The 23599-nt window shown below is 37.8% G+C and overlaps 1 protein-coding gene across 2 annotated transcripts in view; it reads left to right on the top strand.

Annotated features, from left to right (window-relative positions):
• Positions 1 to 11233: 11233 nt before the first annotated feature.
• LOC145666727 (uncharacterized) overlaps positions 11234 to 23599 on the top strand; it is a 100316-nt gene continuing 87950 nt past the window's right edge. The window contains exon 1 of one of the 2 annotated variants that reach the window (XM_081734252.1): positions 11234 to 11450. The gene's annotated coding sequence lies outside the window, so the exon portion shown is untranslated. Of the gene's footprint in view, positions 11451 to 16937; positions 17136 to 23599 lie in introns of those variants that run through there. The other variant, XM_081734253.1, reaches the window with a different exon arrangement.

The raw sequence follows: 23599 nt of genomic DNA, 5'->3' as shown, positions 1-23599 counted from the left end.
TTCATCGCCATCGTAGCGAAGTAGGAAGAACACTTGCTTAGTAATCATAAGGTTGGTGGTTTGAGTCCCCTTCGGGGTAATTTTTTGGTACTTTTTAAAAGTGTTTTTTAGACTCACCTTAATGTAACTAAATCACACATATAGCCGATTTAACATTTTGGGGGAGTAATTTTGTGGTTCATTGGCGTTTTGTCGCATCTCTGCCGCTGGTGGCATAATTTTCAAAACGGTAGAGGGGCCACCGGGGATCGTCGCTGCGGCGCCGCCAATGTTTGGCGTGATGTCGCTAATTGCCCATTTGTGGTCCACCGACGCTTACGGCATGGGGACAATTCAGTGTGAGTGGCGAAACCATTCAGCAGCACCTTCAACTGAGGAAACGCTAGAAGTTGGGTCGATGGGTACCACATAACTTGATTCCGGGTCAAAAGGCAACGCAAGCAGACACCTGTGTTTCTTTGCTGTCTCGTCTGAGGAAGGAGCCATTTCTGGACAAGGTGTTGTCATGTGATGAGAAATGGGTCCTGTACGAAGTTCCACGGCGCCGTCATAATTGGTTAACATCCCATGAACGGTTCCAAGACAGCCGAAACCAGTACTACACCAGAAGAAAGTCCTCCTGTGTGTTGATGAACTGCTCGTGGCATCGTGCATCGGGAACTGCTACCAGCTGGTCATCGCATCAATCCAACTGTGTACTGTCAGCAGTTGAGCCGTGTTCAAGAGAAACTCAAAACTCCCAAAGGGGTCCTTATGTTACAGGACAACGCTAAGCCCCTCGTGGCTAGGATGACCCGGAACACCATTTTACGCCTTGGATAGGAAACACTATTGCATCCGCCATACTCCCTGGACATTGCACCGTCCGATTATCATCTGTTCCCTTCCTTGGACAATCACTTTAAAGGATGCCAGCTCAAATCCCAAGTAGAGGTGCAAAATGCACTTGATAACTTCTTCACTTCACGGAACACCAACCTCTACCGCGATGGAATAAATGGCCTTCCAGAACGTTTGCAGAAGGTTGTCGATCTATTCTTGATCTTCCAGATACGTGTTAGGTGACATATGAATGTCTGGAGGTGGTGAGTGAGAAAGCAATAGAACTTTCTTGTTTACCTATATAGATCGGTTCTGTGTATTGAAATAGTTATGCACAAAGGTATAATGTTTGGTCGGGGGCAATAGTTCTTGGTTAAACATAATACAAACTATATGTAATATAATTTATGAAATTACTATTATTATTATTATTATTATTATTATTATTATTATTATTATTATTATTATTATTATTATTATTATTAATATTATTATTATTATTATTATTATTATTATTATTATTATTATTATTAATATTAATATTATTATTATTAATAATATTATTAATAATAATAATAATAATAATAATAATAATAATAATAATAATAAGCTAAAACAGTGTTTTTAGTTCTCCGGAAGGAAACCAAAATTTTCCAGTTTTTTTCAGGCTTCAAAAACACAAGCTGTAACACATTTTTTCTAGATTGTAGCTGCCCCCCTTCAAAAACGACGGGCCCCTCCTACAGAAACCTGCTGACTATACCCCTGGTCTTAGGTGACATATCGATGTTCTAAGGTGATAGGTCAAAAAGCGACAGAACTTTCTTCGTTAATTTTATACATACTATTTAAAACTACTGTATAAGTTCTAGTATCTCGAGTTCGGGAAGTCGGAATATCAAAATTCCTTAAGATTCGTGTTCCTCGTGTTCTACTTTACAAAATATATAAAAATCAGGTGGGGTCCAGTTTGCTTCCCTGCAACCGAAAAATACCTTGGAAGTGTCATCAAAGAAGTAACTAAAAAAAAGTGCAAATGATCCCAGGTCAGTATTTGTAACACACAAGTTCACATCAGTACTTACGGAGTTCTAAACCGTAAGAAAGTGGGAGGAAACGGGAGCAAATAAAAAAAAGTTGAAACACAGACATAAATCAATACAATTGTCTCGATCGATAGATGCTTTCACAATTGTTGAAAGGTGTAATTAAAAACATTGGTTTCGGTTTTGAAAAACGCATTTGCGGTTTCGGTTTTGAAAACCGCTTTTGCGGTTTCGGTTTTCAGAAAACCGGTTTTCTCAAAAACCGAAAACCGCAAATGTCACAAAAATTCAACAGCACTAGTTGATGCTATTTGTTAAATAATGATCTACCATTAATATAAATAGTGGAAAAATATATTTATTCCTTATTGTATATTTTATATATTTTTAAAATTTTTTGGGTAGGCCCGTGCCTACCAGACTACCTGCTAAAGCCGCCACTGGTGATACTAATAAAATATTCTGAATAACATTTGGCTTGTATATTGTAACACATTAATAGACTGCTTTATTAATGTGCAGGATTATTTTATTGGCTTTTTTCCTTTTCTTTTAGATTTCTGTTAAAATTCAAAGCTACTTACAACAATAGTGTTGACATGTGATGTATTTCATCGCTCTTAAGCATGCCGTCATCCTGTTCTCGTGCTGAACGGAAGCCTTTCGATGTGATTTTCCCCTTCAGGTATTCACTAGAGTAATGTGAGTTGTCTGGGGTTTATTAGCCGTCCCCTTTCATAAGATTTGCTTTCGGTAGGCGGACGATAATTCTATTATTGTTCTTTAGTACGAGGGACAGCTGCGCCCAGCAAGTAGTAACCAAGATATAATTATTTCCGAGTTAGGAACGGAATGCAATATATCTTTAAGCATAGCTACAGTATTTGGAGTAAGAAGCTTCCAGCGTCGACACCAAGGAAATATTTGAACGTATATTCTATGTCTCAGTTACATTGAGTATTAGTAAGGTATAGGCCTATATGCTCGAAAATGATAATTTCCATTTATAGTAAAAGGGTTTAGCTATAGTATACAATTCGTAGATTAAAACAGAGAGAGGGAGAGAGCTTTTAAAACAAACATACGAGTAAAATATTACAGCGTAAAAGCAGACTAATAAATTGATGAATGGGAAAAGTTATCCGATGCACAACTTCAAATACATTATATACGCATATCTTCAAATACCTTTGTAACTTTTAAACTAATAACTAGAGAACGTTGAAATTTTGTACGGTGTAACTATCGACAGTGTAATCTTCTTTGAGATGATTTACAATACCAACAGAATCACAGTGTTCTCAACCTGAGATAAAGTTTTATTAAATTTGTCAATGGCCCAGTGTGTGTGTGTGTGTGTGTGTGTTAAACAAAAACTTACAGTGTCACATTTATTATCCAGGGTTACAAACTGGGGATACTGCAATATCGTATTCACAGAAGCTCCCCATTGACCTTTGTCCTTTAGCCGGCCGGATCGTTTCTACTTCTGTACTTTGTATTCCTATTTCTGCGAGATCCATCCTATATTTTCCTCCCATCTGCACCTAGGTCTTCCTGATGGTCATTTTCTAATTGGATATCCAGTTAAAATTTTGAAAGCGTTCGTACTTTCTTTCATTCTAGCTACATGACCTGCCCATCCGAGCCTCCTAGACTAAATGATCCTAACAATGTTTGGTGAACGGTATAAATTATGCAGTTCCTCTTTATGAAGTTTCCACCCTTGTCATTCCCGTTCCTCTTGGGTCTGATCTCAAATATTGTCAGTTTGCGTTGTTTTCTCAGAGTAAGCGACCATATTTCGGAACCTTACAGCACAATAGACATGATTATTATTTTGTCACATATTTTAAGTTTCAAATTCCTCGACAGAATTGGCAACGACAAAAGATTTTGAACTGAATAACAATTCAAATTCCCTCTTTCAGTTGACATTTAATTTCTTCAGGATATGGTTTTGGTCTCTTAATTGGTTGTAACTTTTCTAGAGATTTAAACAAATAAAATTATATATGGAACCTATGGGCAGTTCTGATTCCATTTAAGCTAAATGAGATGAATGAATAACAAAAATGAATGAATATGAAATAATGGGTTGAATAAGTGTGTGGGAGGAAATTGGAGAACCTGAAAAACTCACGAACACTATGTTGTCAAACATAAACTAACGTGGCCTGGGATCTAACCAGGAATCTCTCACATCTGAGATGAGCGCTATAAATTTTCTTATCTTAAAAAACTGAACTACCGAATATGTAACGGTTGCCCAAGTGCAAAGTAGACTTTGACTAGTGACGTTATATCTAACTGGGGAAGTACGTTGCCGAGAGATGGAGCTACCGTGTGCTCGCTCATAGTACGAGGGTCACTACGAAAGTTTTGAGATATGAAATAACTTACATACTTAAAATCAATTTAACACTTACATTTTCTCAAAGTATTCACCATTACACTGTACACACTTTTGCATCCTCGAAAACCACTTTTGGAAGCAGTGTTGCCAGTCTTTTTCTTCAAGTGTTGAAAGTTTATTCTCGTAAGCCACTACAGCTTCTTCAGAGCTGCAAAATCTTTTCCCACGCATGCGATCTTTGATCCTGGGGAACAGAAAAAATCATACGGGGCCAGGTCAGGGCTATACGGCGGATGAGTCATAAGTTTGACCTCTGTAGATTCTAAAAACTGAATTGTGATGTTGGCCGTGTGTGCGTTGTCATGATGAAGTAGGATCCACGCAATCCAGTTCTTGGACGCCGTTCCCGAAGCTTCTGGAACACAATTTTTTTTTTAGGCAAATAGCGGTGTACCACTGAGCAGTAACAGTCCTTTGTTCTTCAAGTGGAACAGTTGCAACATGGCCAGATTTGGAGAAGAAAGTTGCGACCATCTTCTTCCCCATACTTCGTGGTCGCTTCACTTTCGTGGGTGGATTTTCGTCTGGAAAGATCCAAACTGTAGATTGGCGTTTATTTTCAGGGTCAAATTAATAGATCCAAGTCTCATCACCAGTAACAATGTCAGAGACTCTTCGAGTTGCCTCCATCAAATCTTGCAAGCATTTCTTTACACCATTCCACACGCATGCGCTTCTGCTATTCAGTCAAAGTGTGAGGCACCCAACGAGATGAAACCTTCCTGAGCCGAAGATGATCATGAAGAATTTTTGTTACTGCTGGCGATCCAATGTTCACTGTAGATTCAATGTCCTTGAAAGTTGTTCAAAGATTTTCTCGAATAATTTGTTCCACAGCGGTAATGTTTTCATCTGACACAGCTGTTGCCGGACGTCCAGCTCTCTCTTCATCTTTAAGCGATGCCCGGCCTCTTCTGAATTCACCAAACCATTAAAAAATTGTAGCACGGGAAGGAGCAAGGTCCCCAAATGCCCGCTGCAAACGGTCAAGGCTTTGTGTCTCGTTCAAACCACTTTTGAAATCGTAAAAGATCATTGCCCGAAAATGTTCCCTTTCGAGCTCCATTCTAGACAGCCGAATACTGCTCACATCAACAAACAAGTGAAGGCAATACGGCCACGCCGATAAGCGAGGCGAGTTGAAACTTGCTTCGCTTCTTTGCTCTGGATACCACTAGCGAATGCAATTGTTGGAATTCAAATACTGTGCCACAACAATGCGTATCCCAAAACTTTCGTAGTGACCCTCGTATTAGTCATTAGGTCATGAAGGAACACTTTGTTTTCATTATTTCTGAAATCCAAATTATTGATTTTGCTCCCCCTAAAAATATTTTGAAGTGACACCACTCATTAAGCATAGATTTCTTCTGATCATTACTAATCAGGTTATCAATGTATCTTATTAATTAATTGTATTTAGTTCCAGTATCAAAGTTGTAGGACCAGAATTTAAGGTTTTGCTTTCGTATTTGTATGTATGTGTGTGTGAGGGAATAAGGTCTCTATCAATATAATTTACATAAGTAGAATTTCACGTTTTACATTAACAATAGCCTTCGGCTACCTGGGAGCTCCGTCCCCAGAAGCCCGCATTTTCTAAGCCTACGGCCTCGTACCGGTACCTCTTAAACCCACAATTCTACGGAATTTCTAGTTTTTTTTTCCCATTTCAACTATCTAAAACATAAGATTTTGTACCCCCCCCCCCCCCAAAAAAAACGCCCATTTAAATAGCATGGGAATTTTTTCATTCCTCTTTAGACCCCTTAAAAACTAAAAATATTCACTTTTGGCAATTTTTCAGTTGGTTATTCCCGAAAAGCTTCAATCATGTCAAATTTCAACTTTCCACGTCAATCGGAAGCACCTCTTTGTTTATGCCCATTGGTTCATGTAGTTTTTTATCGGGTGTTGCAAAATAAGTGTTACAACTCTTGGGAGGTGACTCCTGCCACCGAGACAAGAAAAAAAGTTCTCTTCAACTTTCTGCTATCGGACATAGTTTCAGATCTACAAGGTGCCGAAAGCGTGGGAAAATGACTTTCGGACGCCAATAGTTCGGAAACTATCCAACATAAAGAGGGCGGGTAAAAAATTCACTGAAGAAGTCATACCTGCTCTATTGAATTTTGCATGTTTCACAATCCTACCGTGCACGCGCAAGGGATTCCCCAAAGGAACGTAGGGAGTCCCGGATAATCTGCCAAATGAAACTTGGTCTAAACGGATATGAATTGACAGGATTTCTACCAGGTAACAATAATTCGTTTGTCTTAAGTCGATATCTGGAACAAATACAAAATGGCGGACACCTTTATGCCCGTTGTGTGTGGTTGCATAATCGCCAGGTACGGGTGCTGGCCAACAGTGACGCTCTGAGTATTAATTGTAGAGAATTTGTACTCAAATGTTCTAGAAAGACATCTGGAGTGTCGATAGAGCATAACAGATGAAGCAGGGTGATTCACATGTGTGGAAACACTTAACGAAAATTCCCAGAAATGCACTCATACTAAATAAACGTGAGTTCAAAGCGTCGGAAATGTAAGGATTAGCGTCAAGAATATGAAAACCATTACCAATTCACCAATAATATTCCTTCAAACCGATGCAATATGATGTGCACGGTTGCATACCAATAAGGATGCAACAACTGAGTCCAAGTTCAAATTGTGCAATGGACTCACAAAGAAACTGGGTAAACTAGAGGAATATCACTAGTAGGATCGCATGATCGATATTGAAATGTGGCCAATGTGTGTGTTGATATCAACATATAGCTAATGGACAAATGCCAACATGTCGCACTACTGCTGGGACACCATCTCACGTGCGAAAACTATTAAAATAACGTTGTACATTCTGCTATTACATCTGGTGCACCTATTGGTAGAACGTAACTAGAACACGATTGTATCAATGTCCCTCTTTGTTTGGGACATTGTCCCACAGTCGACACATATGAAAAGAAATCTCTTAATGCATGGTTCAAATTCCGATAGAGCGTGAAAATAACAAACTTGTATCATGTCCCACGTCTTATGAGATATATGACGTTCTCGAAATATAGGAAAATACCTTCAGAAATTCGTATCTTACACACAGTGCACATGCCAAGACAAAGACGAAAATGAACCGATTTGGAACATTTAACACTACAGCTGGAACACCATACATATGGAAAATAAAACGACATGAGAAATAGGAAGAAACGCCTTAAAGCTCTGATTGTTTACAACTGTGCAGTAGGAGTAACAAAATGAAACACACAAGTATGTCGGGAGGCTGTACAAGAGGGCTTGCCAAACAAAGTGCGTACTCTTCAAAGAAATGAATACAGAGAAAGTGAGGATCTTTCGAACCTCAGGGGTAGAGCGCTCGCTTTTATTCGCGTGGTCGCAGTTTCCAATCCTACTGGGAACCCACGGTCTCAGATTCAAGACCCGAGTAGTTATTTTCCTATTTTTCGCATGTGGGACGATGCCCCGGCAGTAGTGGGACATGTTGACATTTGTTCATTAGCTATATATTGATATCAACACACACATTGGCCACATTTCAATATCTATCATGCGATCCCACTAGTGACATTCACTTAGTTTACCCAGTTTCTTACTGAGTCCATTGCACAATTTGAACTTGGACTCAGTTGTTGCATCCTTATTGGTATGTAACCGTGCACATCATATTGCATCGGTTTGAAGGAATATTATTGGTGAATTGGTAATGGTTTTCATGTTCTTGGCGTTAATCCTTACATTTCCGACGATTTGAACTCACGTTTACTCAGTATGAGTGCATTTCTGGGCATTTTTCGTTAAGTGTTTCCACACATGTGAATCACCCTACTTCATCTGATATGCTCTACCGACACTCCAGATGTCTTTCTAGAACATTTGAGTACAAATTCGCTACAATTAATACTCAGAGCGTCACTGTTGGCCAGAACCCGTACCTGGCGATTATGCAACCACACACAACGGGCATAAAGGTGTCCGCCATTTTGTATTTGTTCCAGATATCGACTTAAGACAAACGAATTATTGTTACCTGGTAGAAAGCCTGTCAATTCATATCCATTTAGACCAAGTTTCATTTGGTAGATTATCCGGGACTCCCTACGTTCCTTTGGGGAATCCCTTGCGCGTGCATGGTAGGATTGTGAAACATGCATAATTCAATAGAGCAGGTATGACTTCTTCAGTGAATTTTTTACCCGCCCTCTTTATGTTGGATAGTTTCCGAACTATTGGCGTCCGAAAGTCATTTTCCCACGCTTTCGGCACCTTGTAGATCTGAAACTATGTCCGATAGCAGAAAGTTGAAGAGAACTTTTTTTCTTGTCTCGGTGGCAGGAGTCACCTCCCAAGAGTTGTAACACTTATTTTGCAACACTTATTTTAGTATATAGTTAGGATCTCAATCTAAAAGGGTAGAAATTGTGCCTTGTTGTAGTTTTCATTGTCATCTCTTATGCTAAAAAATAGAAAGCCATACAAGGATACGGCGCTCTTAAGTATCCAACTGTTAGCACATATTCTTTTCGTTCGCGGGCTCGATTCCCAGTGGATACATGTTATTCAGAACCCTCTTAAATATTTAGAAAATATATTTTGTCTCCTATTTTAGAAAATAGATCACTGGCATACGCAAGCCTCGTTACAAGAAATGCAAAAACAAATGTTTCCCATTTGCCAGACGTCTCGGTTTTCAGTGAAAGAATTAATTGTCCCGAAAATGGCTTTCGGGACGCCTGTTTGTCCCGATTTTCGTCCTCCAGATTGAAAAAATCAACCTGCAACAACTAGTATGTCTCACATGAAAACTGAAGGTTTTCGAAGTTTCATTTGAAATCCCACTTCAATGATTACAGAATTGAGTTGTTTTAATATACTTTCCGATGTGTGGATAAATATTTCTAAAGATACTGTGCACTCATTCAATAATTTTGAATTTATATTTTTTCCTTATTCTGATATATATTAGTAATCCTCAGGTTAAAATTCCGTAACAACTTACTCTAGCACAAGAAGTGTCAGTTAAACGCATAAAGGTATGTCCTGTTTAATTTTGATACCGGATTTTTTTTCCTGTCAAACTTTTGAAGAGCCTGCGTAAATCTTTAAAGAAATTTACTTTCGTTTATCGTTCTGAATTTAGCGTAAATGTATTTTTTCTTGCTAAATGCTAAATTTGTGGTTCCTTTATGGTAGCATTTCTGACTCAAATGATGACTCAACAAAGACAAAAAAAAAAAAAAACTCTCTCTTGAATCATAAATGGGAGAGTGCGTCGTAATTGGCGCAATATCTAGGGCCTGTTAAATACAACAAATAGGAAATCCGAATAAATGACGGCAGTCAACTCTTCTTGTGTAACCTTATACATTATTGTACTGTAAATCCCATGTGGGGCTTCATATGTGTTAACTGTGTATAGAATGAACTGAAATTGTGATAGTAACCTGCAAAAGACAGGGAATTAATTGATTCTGACCCAATGAGTAGTAACCCTGACCTTATATATAGCCTGAGATTGATGTCCCGGTTTTTCGTTTACAAAATCTGGCAACCCTAGATATGTATACAATGCCTAAAATTATATGAACTTGGGCTCTTGAATCTTCCCCTAGACGACTTCTGGGTACGCCACTATCTGCTATAGTATATGTGTGCATCAGTGTCGTATTTACGATTTTGTTTCGGGGGGGGGGACTTTGCTAACTTTCGGGGGGGGGGGCTTTGCCTGAAAATGTGAAAATTCTGCAAGATATTTCATATACTTTACTATAGTAAGTAAGATTTCGGGGGGCTTAAGCCCGGAAGCTCCCCCCTAATTACACCACTGCGTGTGGTAAAAAGTAGGGTAGCCCTGTGAGTAGGGCAAGTGGAGTGGTTGCCCCAGGCCCCGAGATGTAGGAAGAAAGGGTCAGCTCTTCAGGAAAAGTAACAAGTTTAATCTCTCTAATTCGTTCTCAGGGTTCAAAATACTTAAGAGATAATGAACCATTATTTTGTAAGATAGTTTTACAAAGTATACTCATAATGTTAATATGGGCCACATTACGTGGAATAAATAAAATGAAAAATCTACTTTAACGTCCCACGTTAATATCTATAGGGTAAAGGAGACGGATAATTAATGAAAGCGAATGATTATGAGAGAATTGGAGGAATGAAAATGTGGGAGAAAACGGAGGAACCCACGGCTATGATGGCACCACGGAACCTCAAACTCACATGACACCAGGGATCGAACCAGAGATCCCTAGCACCAGAGGCGAGCGCTCTACCACTTTGTTTTTTTGGACAATTTCCCTAATTATCTTCTCATTAACCTTTAAGAGCAGGGACACGAATGCAGAAGCATCGAGGACAGTTAAAATTCCAAATGCTCTCACACCGGGAATCGAACCTGGCCCTACGTACAGCAAAGGCGCACGCGCTAGCCACTAGACCAACAGGAAGGGCTCACTGACCTACCGTTCTCATATATAACTCTGTGGTAAATATAATTGATATTAAAAAAACAAAATGGCCTAAAAATAATGTATGTACTACCTGCATCATTAGCCCCGCAATTTACTTTTATCCCAAGCCCGAAAAATTCGATCATGGGCCAGTCCCACTGAAAACAAGACATTGAACTTCAAACAAACAAAAAAGTTCATTGTCCCTTTTCGTTGAAACAGGTGACAAGAACAAACTATAACGTGTGGGGCAGAGTTTAAAGAAGTAATTAAAAAAAAACACATGACTCATATATGTAGTGTCAGTAAGTGAGTAATGCGTGTGTGTACATAAATAAACGCATTGAAGAACCGAAGGTTAAGAGGAAACGTGTAGTAGCATTTTGCAAAATGAGTCTGTTTTATCATATTGCCTAGCGACTCAGGAACTTGACGTCATCGCAAACATTTTTTTTTTTTTCCTGTCTTCCTTCCCTCTGCTGATGTCTCGAAGCTAACGTAACTGAGAAGTGGCGTAGTCGCGGCGCGTTGTAACTAGGGTCGAGCACTTGTGGGTCGTCCGTGTAAGTGGCCACTTCCTCCAGCTTTTGGCGTGTTCTCTTACGAGTTAATAGATGTACTGCTTTCATATCGCTTGGTTATAAAAGATAATACTTGTTAATTCTCTGCTCCAGTTTGAAGAAGCAACTTTTCGGTAAGTATTTAATTTCTCTATATACTATATACAGGCCTATATGTATTTTTTTTTTCTCGTGAAGTTGACGGACGGGGTTATTCAGAAGGTATTCACTTCTTCAGTGGTAGAGCGCCTACCTCTGATGCCTAGGATTCCTGGTTCGATCCCTTCTCAGGTAAGCTTGTGATACACAAACATCATGTCCGTGAGTTTCTCGGGGGTACTCCCACTTTCTCTTTCCGCTAATTCTTCCATCATCATTCACTTGCTTTAATCGTCGTTTCCCTAAGCCTAAGATGCATAATCGTGGGACGTTAAACTATGAAACGGTTATAGTTAAGGAGCCGTACTTCCCATTTAGGGAAGGACGAGAAACGCCATACTTTCAGGAATTATTCATTGACTATCTAGGATGTTAAAAAGTAGTTAATAGACTGAGTTCTTGCCCTTGTACTTAGGGTGTTTAGGTAGTGCAACAGTAAGATGTATCCTCGTGCACGGGAGATGAGAAGTAGCTGTTCTTAACTATTACCGTATAAGTAGTAGCCTAATAGTAGTAGGAGCAGGAGTAAGAGTAGTAATAGTAGCAACAGGAACGGGTTAGAAGCCCGGCAGGAGTTGGTTGCGTTCTGTTCCCGACATGAAATGGGCAAATTAAAGACTTGCCAATTTTTTTTTTCTGTACATTTTACAATTTATGGATCGGTATAGTAAAACAAGTGTACCTCTCCGCGAAATAGTCCATCCGCCTCCACATACAGTACCGCTAACATCATCAAAAACAATCAACAAATACAACCACTTTCTTAACTTTTACTATTCTCCTTACCTGCCTTGTACTCATTCTTCCTCACAAACTGAAATAAATTCTCCAATTGACCCGGTAAATTTCCTAAAATTGGTCCGGTGATACTGCACTTAAACCCTTTAATTTGATTTCATTTTGTAGAGCTTCGAATATTTCGATATTATCCCTAGTGGTCAAATGGCAAAAGCGCATGATTTCTGTAGCGCAGTGGTTCTCAAACTTGTTGTTACCGCGACCCACATTAAATATTAAAAAGTACTTTGTGGCCCACCTTCCTTTATTCAAATATACAGTGTCATTCTACGTAATTGTGGTATCTAAATTTTGTAAATCATAATTCTAATTTTTCCATATAGAGGTAACACAGAGCTCTCACTATTTTCAACGCGATGCCCTACCCCGTGACAGATTTTGACTCACCCATTCTCTTTCCATCCTAACCCAGCATCTCTACTGAACTGACTGTACAACAGGGCAGGACTCTGAAAAACTACTTACTCTTCACCTCATTAACAAATTTCACTTCCTGAATGGTACTTACTTTACAACATATGTTTCTGCATCAAAATAAAATGTTCACAATTAAAAGGAAAAACTTTTCGCGACCTACCAAAGAAACGACCCGCGACCCACCAATGAGTCGCGTCCCACATTTTAAGAAACACTGCAGTATGCGTGATTCCAGAGTTCAATTCTGAGTGGGAATACCAGGTTTCGTACAATACTCCGAGTTTGGATTCCACGTTTAAGCAGTAATCGGGAGCCGCGGTGTCTCAGTAGTAGAGCATTCACCTCTGGTGCAAGGGATTACTAGTTCGATCTCAGCTCGCGCCACGTGGACTTTATGATGTATAAACACTATATGCGTGGGTTTTCTCGGGATTCTCCCATTTTTTTCATTTCATTCGTTCTCATCACCATCTCTTTTTAGCTAACACGGCATTACCGTTGAACGTAAAGCTGAAATACTGCATTTAAGGGATGATTCCGTGTCATATAGCCTTGATGTTGATCAAGAACGTTAAATTGTAAAGATCAGGTGGGAAATGCCGCCTGTGTTTCTTCTTGCGGTGTCATTATTTATTTTTTTTCCTAAAAGAAATTAATCTGTATTCGTCTCTGTACTTCCTTACTGTCTGTATAAATAGTGAAGAGCATCCTGTTGTTAAATTCGTGTAGTATTTCACGTAGGTGTATATTTTGTTTTAATTTTACGCTAATTTCCTACGCTTTCCTAGTCTCCATTTAAGGATGAGGTCGTCAAGTAGATTTCTGAATTCGCAAGGTTAAACATCATTCGCCACTTTTTTTTTTTCAAACCGAAAACGTTCCGAAGACAATTTTTTTATGTGGTGGAAGGTTAAATTTTATGATTTCATCCATAGGTTCTTCCAAACCTTAAAATTATAATCACAGTTTGTATTATATATATATATATATATATATATATATATATATATATATATATATATATATATATATATATATATATATATATAAAGAAAATTATCCGTGCTCATACACTCAACAGATGTGAGATCATAACTTAGCAAGGTTAAGTTTCTTAGTTTGTGCTTTTCATGTGTTGCTTTGTAGATCGATTTCAGAACATAACCCCTCTTCTTCATCTCAGAAATAGATCCCCAAACCCATGTCTGCTGAAGAGTACGGCTTCGGTGTGGGCTCACTGATACAGTGCTTACCTCTGGTGCAAGAGGTCCTTGGTTCGACCCCGGCGAAGGCCATATGAGTTTGTGATTAACATAATGTCCATGGTTTTCTCAGGAGTCTCCCGTTTCCTCCCACATTATAATTCTACAAACTCCTTCACAATCATTACATGTATTAATCACCGTTCTCCTTTACTCTAAAAGACCTAATCGTGAGGCGTAAAACAAACATTTCATTTTATTTCATGAACTTTGTGACAATTAGAATGAAGTACAACATTTAGTTCATAATTTGATTTATTAGAGTTAACGTCCACTTTCAGTACAGAAGGTCTCGTGATTATGCTTTTTAGGCTATGAAGACCGACAACAAATGCAGATTAATGAATACATAAAGAATCGATTAAATGAAATCGAAAAAATTCAGGGAACTCCTTTAAAAAATACACTGACACTATTATTTCCCATAAATGCATATGATCTGGGATTGAACCAAATATCCTTGCAACAGATGTTAAAGCTTTACCATTGAGCCAGCATGTTCTCCGGGACGAAAATTAAATTATTTATAGTATTTAGTATGAGAGTTCTGTCATAAATGACATATGTTATTTTATATCAGACCACAGATTTCCCTGAAATTTGCTTGTTTCCTGTAAAGTTAAACGCCGTTACTTCGTTTAAAACAGTTAAAAATACTACTTCTTCAAAGTGGAGAAATGACTTAATCTGGGTGTGACTAATAAAGTTTGAACAAACATAGTTGCCTAAAACTGAAGAAGTTTTGTTTTAAAGTGAGAAAAATAATTACATATCATCGAGCTTCAAGTGCGAAAGCATATCATACTTTATACAGGGTGGCCCAAAAATAGGTACACAATACCGTACTGATCAACTCATTGCATTTTGTATCATTTCTTATTGTTATTCATCAGGTAGGCTCAGTTTCTTTATTATTTGTTCTTAATGTGTTTTTACTTACATCTTAAGCTCAAAAGATTCGAAGCAAATAAACTCATAAACTAGAATGTTATACTTGATCAATGCATGGCTGTGTACGCTGTATATCTATGAATGTAGTTACGAATATTTACAAGCCCCATTTTATCCTCTTTTATGGGTGTCCGTAACTATGACGATCTTGAACTATTTTTTCTTGTGACAAACTAAAAAAGATTGTGTGTATAACGCACTTTATTTTCTGTTAAGAGTAAATGATTGAAGTCAATGTCTGCTGACTTATTTTTTTTTATACAAATCATTAATAAAGTGTATAGCTACAGTGGTTTTTAAAGCAGTATCATATTGGCATATTACTACATTATATATCTTCCGAATGAACCCGATACTTCTAATACTAAACAGTAACTGGTATCTTTATGGAGTTCAGGCGTTTGTGTGGAAATAGCATATCTAGATGAGATGAAGAATTCACTCAAATTTACTTTGCAGATCAGACTATCATACCTAGAATGGCACGAATGAACCGATCATTCCAAATAATATAAGGGACTCATGTGCAGGTTTTCAATTTGGTTTATTCATATATATATAACAATTTTACAGAAATGAAATATTTTAATTCAGCGTCCTCCCCTTATGCTCTTTAGGTTAGAAGAACCAGTTGAATAATGGAAGTTAATAAAGTAATTGGTGGAATGAGAATATAGAAAAGACTGGAGAACACAGAAAAAAAACCACGGACCCATGTTGTTTACTACATACTTATATGGACTGAGATCAAACTAGGAACCTTACGCACTAGAAGCGAACGCTCTACCACTGAGCCACTGTGCCCTAATTTTTAATGATAATATGCATTTTGGTATTAAATATTTTGTGTCCCTTTTAATTTTATCCTGGTCTAGCCGAATGGTGATTGTACGTGGTCCGAAGTTCAATGTTTGGTAGAAGCATTAAATTTTACTGTAGATCCTAACGCAATTGAGGAACTACTTGAGCTTAAATATAGCGAATTCCGGTCCAGAAAGGTAGGAATAAGGGCGATAGAAGTCAATATACTGATCATCATACATTATCCAACAAAACCTTCTGTTCATCAGAGCCCTTCATGGAATGCAATGTCAGGAAATTCCGTTTTCATGTTCTTCTATATCTGCCATTTGTGCTAATCTGCACATAATATAGGAATTGATTAAATTTTGTTCTTAATGGATTAAATCATTCCTAATTTTCATGGTGTAAATTGGCGGGAGCTCATGTGGTTCGAATTCCATCTTAAGCTGTAGTTTCAAGTCTCATATAGCCTCGCTGTTGAAAGGGATGCTATATTTTAATTCAATCAACCAACTAATCATTGTGTAAATTTAGACAAGGTGTTCTTAGCAGTAAAAATTAATTGTGCAGAAAGAGCATTTGATAATTCTCTTGAAAAATTTACCAGTAGCTACGGTACGTTACGAAGTACAAATGAGAGAGGATAAACTTTTGCTCGACCCGGGAGGGGAGGGGGGTGGACGACGACGACGACGACTTGTAGTGTCTGATTCAGCACCCAAACCAGACTTTGTTGATACAAACCACTCTTGAGAGCAATTTATATATTTTCTAAGAGGCAATGACCAAAATACTACTACTCTTATGAGTGGTTATTATCTTTTTTAGTTTTTTGAACAGTGATGTAAACTCTTAAATTGACCGATATCTGTCTACAAGAGGCTCTTTTCTTTCGGCACCCTACAGTTATTTCTGTTTTGAAAGTATTTAGCATCCAGACTTCTTGTTGTATTGGCAGTTTTTTATTCGCCTTCCCTTCCTATATATATGTGTGTGTGTGTGGAGTGTGCACACATACACACCCCTTTCGAGTTTTTTCACCCTAGTCTCCTTTCTCTGTGTATAAATAGCCTTCAAGGAAGAAGCCGAAATCACTTTCCGGCAGCAAACGATTTCTCCTCTTGTGCTCCACGCATCTACACATACGCACAGATATATCTATCTATATGAGTATAGAAGCTATTCTGTCTACAAGACAAACCGAAAGTACCAAAGGGAAGCGTGTGTTATCTTTTATTTGCAAATAGCCAAACTGCGATAACATTTTTATCTGGTTCGTGTATACATGGTTTCTTGTCTTGAAATTGGCCTAAGTGTTATAAAACTTTAAAAAAGAGCAGTGCGTGTTGGAATTCCAAACAAAATATCTATAGTCAAGCAGCAGAGGAATGCAATCATAATAAAGCATTGTACTTTTTTTCTTACTGGGTAAGTCACGATCTGTTTGTGCAATATACTTTTGAAAACTTTTGTGTCACTGTTTCTCTTTTATGAACTTCGATCATAGGTGTGATTTCTTAAATTGTTTTATTAATTTTGAAAGGCTTCCATAAAAACTAATTCGTGGAAATGGGAGAGTTTGGCCGTAACTTGAATACCATTTGAAGTTGGCCACCATTTCTTCAGTTTACTAAGTTGAAGAGTTACGTTTATTAGTCTAGATGCAGGCTGTATGAGGAAATAAGGGATACCTGAATGATATTGTTTGTTTTAGCACTCCAAATTTGAAAGAATAGAGTTTCCAATTTATTTATTTTTAAAAATGTGTCAAAAAAGACACTTCTAACAGGGGCGTAATTTTAGATTTCGCTTGGGGGGGGGGCAAGAGCACCACCGACAGAACAGTTTCGTGTTTTGTACCAGTATGGAATATTAGTAGACAATCGATTAAAGTACATATATGTATTCCTCAAACTCTTTGGGGGAGGGGGCAATTGCCCCTCCTACCCTCCCAAAATGACGCCCCTGACTTCTAATTCCAAAGATTAAAGTTCTCATTCAAAACAATTAAGTTGTTTCTAAAAATTAACTATCACCAGACGAAAAACAATTATAGTTTTATTTTAGATGCACAAAGAGGCTTTGATTTATACAGCTAGGACTTCATTAGTCAGTATGAGCTAAAACTCATGTTGCTGGAAAACAAAACTACAAGCCTCGAAATTGTTACGTCGAGCTATAGTATGCTGTTTGATATTATTTCTGATAATGGAGGTTTTCCCTCAACATCTAAACGTAGTGCATTCATTTAAAAAAAAAAAAAAAAAAAAAAGTGAGTCATGGGAAAATAATGCGATCAATTAATAATGAAGTAGGCTAGTGCTGAAATAAAACTGCCAAGAAAGAGCAGTGTGACTGACTCACCTGTCTGTTAGCTACATACTTCTTTTTATTTAGCTTGGTCACCAGAGAAACCTTCAGTTTGCACGTAAATAGACAATAAACACAGCTAAGGCAATAGTCTCGTGTAGTACCTATATTGTTCCAGCTGACGCGACTAAAAGAAAGAAAAAAAATCTCACTTCAACACGCAATGCACAATAAAATTTACAGACATTCGTTGACTCACCATTAGTAATCATTATATTGGCGGCAGCGGTAAATAGTAGGTTATTTTGCTTATTAGCTCTTTAAAAATGTATCTACCAACCCTATTATTTTCTGGTGCCTATTTTTACCTTTCTTCACATTTATAGACCAGACATAGAAGGCATTTTTAAAGAATAATGTAAAACGCATATGTTAATTAAATCAATTAAAATATAAAGGATACACTACTGTTTTATATTCTAAAAGCATTTCACGCTATTTACTTGATTACACTCCTTACTTAAATCACCCCCTTAATAACAGAAATGGGTGTACAATGTAGGTATGAAGAAGAAACAACTCAGAGAAGGAACAGAAAAAACTCGCGCCCGATGTTGCCAGAAATAAGAAAATTGTGCCCAAATTTAACTCTATTTTAGTTTAGAAAAACATGAAAAAAAAAAAAAAAAAAACAGGGTACTTAGAAAAACTGGATATTTATCATGAAAACCCCTGAATATCATGCAGGGATTTTTGAACACCTGCTAAGAATATAAGGGGAAAAAATGTGATATAGTCACTTTGTCACTGGAGTCATGGCCCGATTAAATAAATAAATATAAATAAAGCAAAAGAATGATAGAAAGTACCATACACTTTGAAGCAGAAGGTACACTCTAATGACTGACGAGGAAACAGATTCGTGTGACACGAAATTGTGGACGAGTTTATGCGCAAACGAAGTGCTTTTGTGTGCAATTAAAGCCATTAGAGGGAAAAACCCTTGATCTCGATCGTTCCGGAGATATAGAGGAATAAAGGGAAGGCTGGTGCTTCGATATTTTGGGAATTTTTGAATATGTAGCGGTAGTACAAGTGATAGAGACTTTTAAAAATGAAGAATTCCTTCATCCGGGTCTAGGAAAATTCGGTGTAGGAAAATTCGGTGTACAGAAAATTCGGTGTACAGAAAATTCGGTGTACAGAAAATTCGGTGTACGGAAAATTCGGTGTACGGAAAACTCGGTGTGGGGAAATTTTGGTGTACGGTAGATTCGGTGTAATACATATTGAATATTACTACTTACAATAATTTACGACATTTCATATTGTGAAAACGAAAACCATATAATGTAACGAATAACATGTTATTACCTATTTCAAGAAAAGCAAATTTATTTTTCTGCCTTGAGTCCAATACCTCTTGCATGTCTTTTGCGGGGTATTACTATAAACTACTTTTCATCACACAATGAAGCTGACACTTTTTGTCAGAAATAAAACAATTACAACTATAAGTTCAGAGAATAGTTATAGGAACAACTAAAAACACCTTTCCTATATAGTACATCATAGAACATATACAAGGTGATTCTTTTAAAACTCACGGATTTCATTTGGGTCTAGAATTTCTAACTGAAGTCCGATTTTCATGCAGTTTGTGGCAAATGATCAAGGAGCGTTGCTAGATTTATGGAACTATGCTTACTGGTTTAAATTCATTTGGGGCAATATCGGCCAAGCCTCTACAAAAGCAGCAAATATTCGCCACTGTACCGAATTGGAATTAGGTGAGGTGCGGTGTAGAGATTTGAGTTTCTTCGTTAGATGGCAACCTCGCGACGGTCAATAAGAAACAGGAAACTGGGACGTTGTATTGAGAATTATGCTGTGCTACTGTACCAATATGATCAGAACACAGTTACAATAATGTACTCTTTGGAGCAACGTGATTTTATCGTTAAAAAGATTTTGGAGACCGGGATCTGTTGTTGCTACGCAAACGGCAATTACACGCAACTTTGCCTCACGTTCTGCCCCAAACAGGAACATAATATGGTCGCTAGGGAATAAATTGCAGGAAACAATTGCAGGAAACAGGATCACTTCTGAGTAAGGCAGGGAAGCATCGGACCCCGCTAGTGGATGTTGTGGAAGATGTCAGTTACCGACTCTTTAAGTCACCCAAAAAATCTTTCTGTCGTTTGTAGCGAGAAACCGGCTATTCAACATGTGATTTAAGTGTGTTAACACTTAATTTTGGGGGACGTGGTGGCTCAATGGTAGAGCGTTCACTTTCAGTGCTTGGGGTCCTGGTTTGATCCCAGATCGCGCCGTGTGCTCGTGGGTTTTCTCGGGGTTCTCCCGTTTCTTCCCACTTTCTTCATTCCACCATTTCAGTCAATTGTCATCATCACCGTCTCCTTTAGCCTAACCGGCATAACCATGGGACGTAAAACTTAAAGATTTCATTTCATTTCATTAACACTTAATTTGTATTCTCACTAACATTTAATTTGTATTCTTCAATTTCGCTTCAAATATCCAATATCTCATTCGAACTGCAACGTACAATGGCGAAAATTTGCTGTTTTTCTTGCGGCATGCTCGAGATTACTCCGGATGAATTTAAAACAGTAAACATAGTCCCATAAATCTCCCATCCTCCCTTGATGATTTGCAACAAACCGCATGAAAACCGGACTTCAGTTAGAAATTCTAGAGCCAAATGAATCCATGAGTTTTGAAAGAATCACTCTGCATATACGAGTACATATGTAAGATGCCAAAATATATTGATCAAAAAAGTCTTAGTGGAAAGGGCAATATAAAGCAGTTGCAAATAATAGTTGACTTCTCCTCCAATCAGACACTTTAGTTTGTTTGCTTTAAGTTAAGGTAAACAAGAACTGCAACCCTATTGACTCCTTATTGACTTCTCCTCCAATCAAGCGTAGATACTTTAGTTGAGGCATTTATTTTTACACCTTTGAGTAACATAAATGAACTATGTCGTTTTTGAAGCATTTAGATTTAAATATTTATTTATAAAATAGAGATAAACTCGTCAGAACATTTTTTAAAAATCTACAATTTTCAACTTTACCCGTCCAGTAACCTACATGGTTTTAAAGTAGAAAATTCTAGGAGACATCCTGCAAAACAGCATAAAAACTTGAGTTTTAAATTAAATGTCGATTGGTAGCGATGGTCGCTTCGCTAAATCACACGAAAAGACATCAAAAAACAAATTTCTCGTCATGTAAGGACCATGAAATGTTAAAATCCGTCGAAACCTAGAATTCAAATTATTTCACGATCACATTTTTTTTTTTTTTTTTTTAATTTGGTATAGTAGACAGTAACAGTACGTTCTACACAAAGTTTGAACTTAAAACTAATACGCTCATTTATCCTCAAAGTTGAGTTTTTAATAAATCCTACGGTGTACTACAACGAATCTTTCTTTACACCGAACATTCCCCACACCGAGCTTTCCGTACACCGAATTTTCTGTACACCGAATTTTCTTACACCGAATTTTCCTGCTCCCCCTTCATCCACGAAACTTTAGTAATATGACGCCTCAGACATGAGAGTTACAAAACCGAAGAGTCCATACAAATTCTAGGGGAAGAATGTTTTGAAGGGAGAAGGCGAAAATAAAGGAGTTAAATTTTTTCCTGAAATTGGCGTGTAAGATGCCTATGTATAGGTTTCTTGGTATGCTGAATCGCACAAAAACATCAGGTCAAATAGGATGAAAAACAATAACCAGTAATATCATACAATTTTGTTTTTCGTGTCAATTGTGTTTGCTATTCCTCATAGCCCCTTCCTTTTCCGGCCCCGGTTAAAAGCTACGCCACTCACCTAAACATTCAACAATTCTTTTATTTACTCTGGTGCTTTGGTGTATGTTATATTTAAATACAATTTTCAAACATATTCACTCGCAACATAGCCGAAAATGCACAAAATGTCACAACACCAGCTTTCCCCTTAACCCTCTGTATATCCGGAACGGTTGAGATCGAGGGTTTTTCCCTCTAATGGCTTTAATTGTACACAAAAACACTTCATTTGCGCATAAACTCGACAACAATTTTGTGTCACACTTGAATCGGTTTCCTCGTAAGATTAAGCAAGAGGGTACCGGTATACGGCGTGTACCGCCGTGTACCCTCGACCACAGCCCTGAGTATAATACAAGGCTTCAGACAGATCAGTAGATAGGTATAGTGCTGATTGTCAAATGTTCTGATTGCCACAATCAACTTTTGGGGCTAACTGTTACATTTTATCACTAATAGTTTTGACACTGGCGCGCTGACTACCACGAACCTAAAGCAAACATTTTGGAAGAGAGGGACACGGCGGAGAGGAATTGCTTTCACATTTACATGTGTAAAATAGAATTGTAGCAATACTTACACATAAACCGGAACTTTGAATAGATAAAATACCACCGCACCAATGCACCATGAATGTCTTAAGCAAGATACACAGCATCAGGGCAGGATTTAGGGGGGGGTGCAAAGGTGCACGTGCACCTTCCCCCCTTTCATTGTAAATATACACTACCTAAAGTGAGAAGCTAGCAGTGAGTTTTGCAAAATGAATAGTTTAAGTCAATTTTCTGAAGGTTGAAGGAAAAGAATTCGTCGAGAGCAGCCACACATTTCTAAAGGAATTCCTCATGCACATCACACATGCCTAAAGGCATTTAAAAAACTCAAATTTTATTCAAATGCACTGGTAGTTATTGGTGCACCTCCCCCCTCAGAGAATCCTGGATCCGGCCCTGCACAGTATGATATTCAAATAGGTCTTATATTTTTATTTATTTATTTATTTCAAATAACGACTCTTGATAAGCCAACAGACCATTGAATTTGATCGAGAACTTGTCCTGGGAAGAGTGTAAGAGACAAGGCCGCTGCCGCTAGGTTTCGAAAATCAGTAGGGATGCTCTCTCAATTCACGGCTGGGGGGATCTTGGAGTATGAAATATCACTTGGGTTTACGGAGGAGTCCTCCCCGGAAAATATCAAAAACTTACCTTTCTGGAAAGGCAGTTTTAGGTGTTTTTGAATGAAAATTTACTACTCTTGTCGTGTTTTCGTTTCCCCCTTTTTTAACAGTGAAAAATATGTATTCCTGAATAAGAGTATGGCAGCGTAACTAGGGAGATTCTAACCTCAATCTAAGTTCTCCTCATGACCTTCTGAACACCGACCATTTGTGATATAAAAAGTGTGAACAATTTTAGCTGAAAATATCAGGTCCTAGTATCATTTAAGAAATGCTGAGAAATATTAGTTTATTTATTTATTTTAATTTTATGCCGCTCACTAAAGCGTGAAAATGTTTCGATCTACCATGGTGCTCTTATGAGTTACAGTGTATCGCCTTTTATCTTCTTGAAAAAAATGTTAATTGATGTTGCTGGAGGTACGTACAATATAAAACCTCCGCATTACCATTCTAGGAATTTTTGGCAGGGAAGTAATTTTTTCTTATCTCCTACCTTCAGTGTTTTGTGTATTAGAACATATCAGTGATTTAATTTCCTTAACAAG

The sequence above is a fragment of the Thermobia domestica genome, chromosome 12 (genome assembly GCF_964235325.1).
Source record: "Thermobia domestica chromosome 12, izTheDome1.hap1.1, whole genome shotgun sequence".
Taxonomy (NCBI): domain Eukaryota; kingdom Metazoa; phylum Arthropoda; class Insecta; order Zygentoma; family Lepismatidae; genus Thermobia; species Thermobia domestica.
This window is presented reverse-complemented; position numbering and strand designations above follow the sequence as displayed.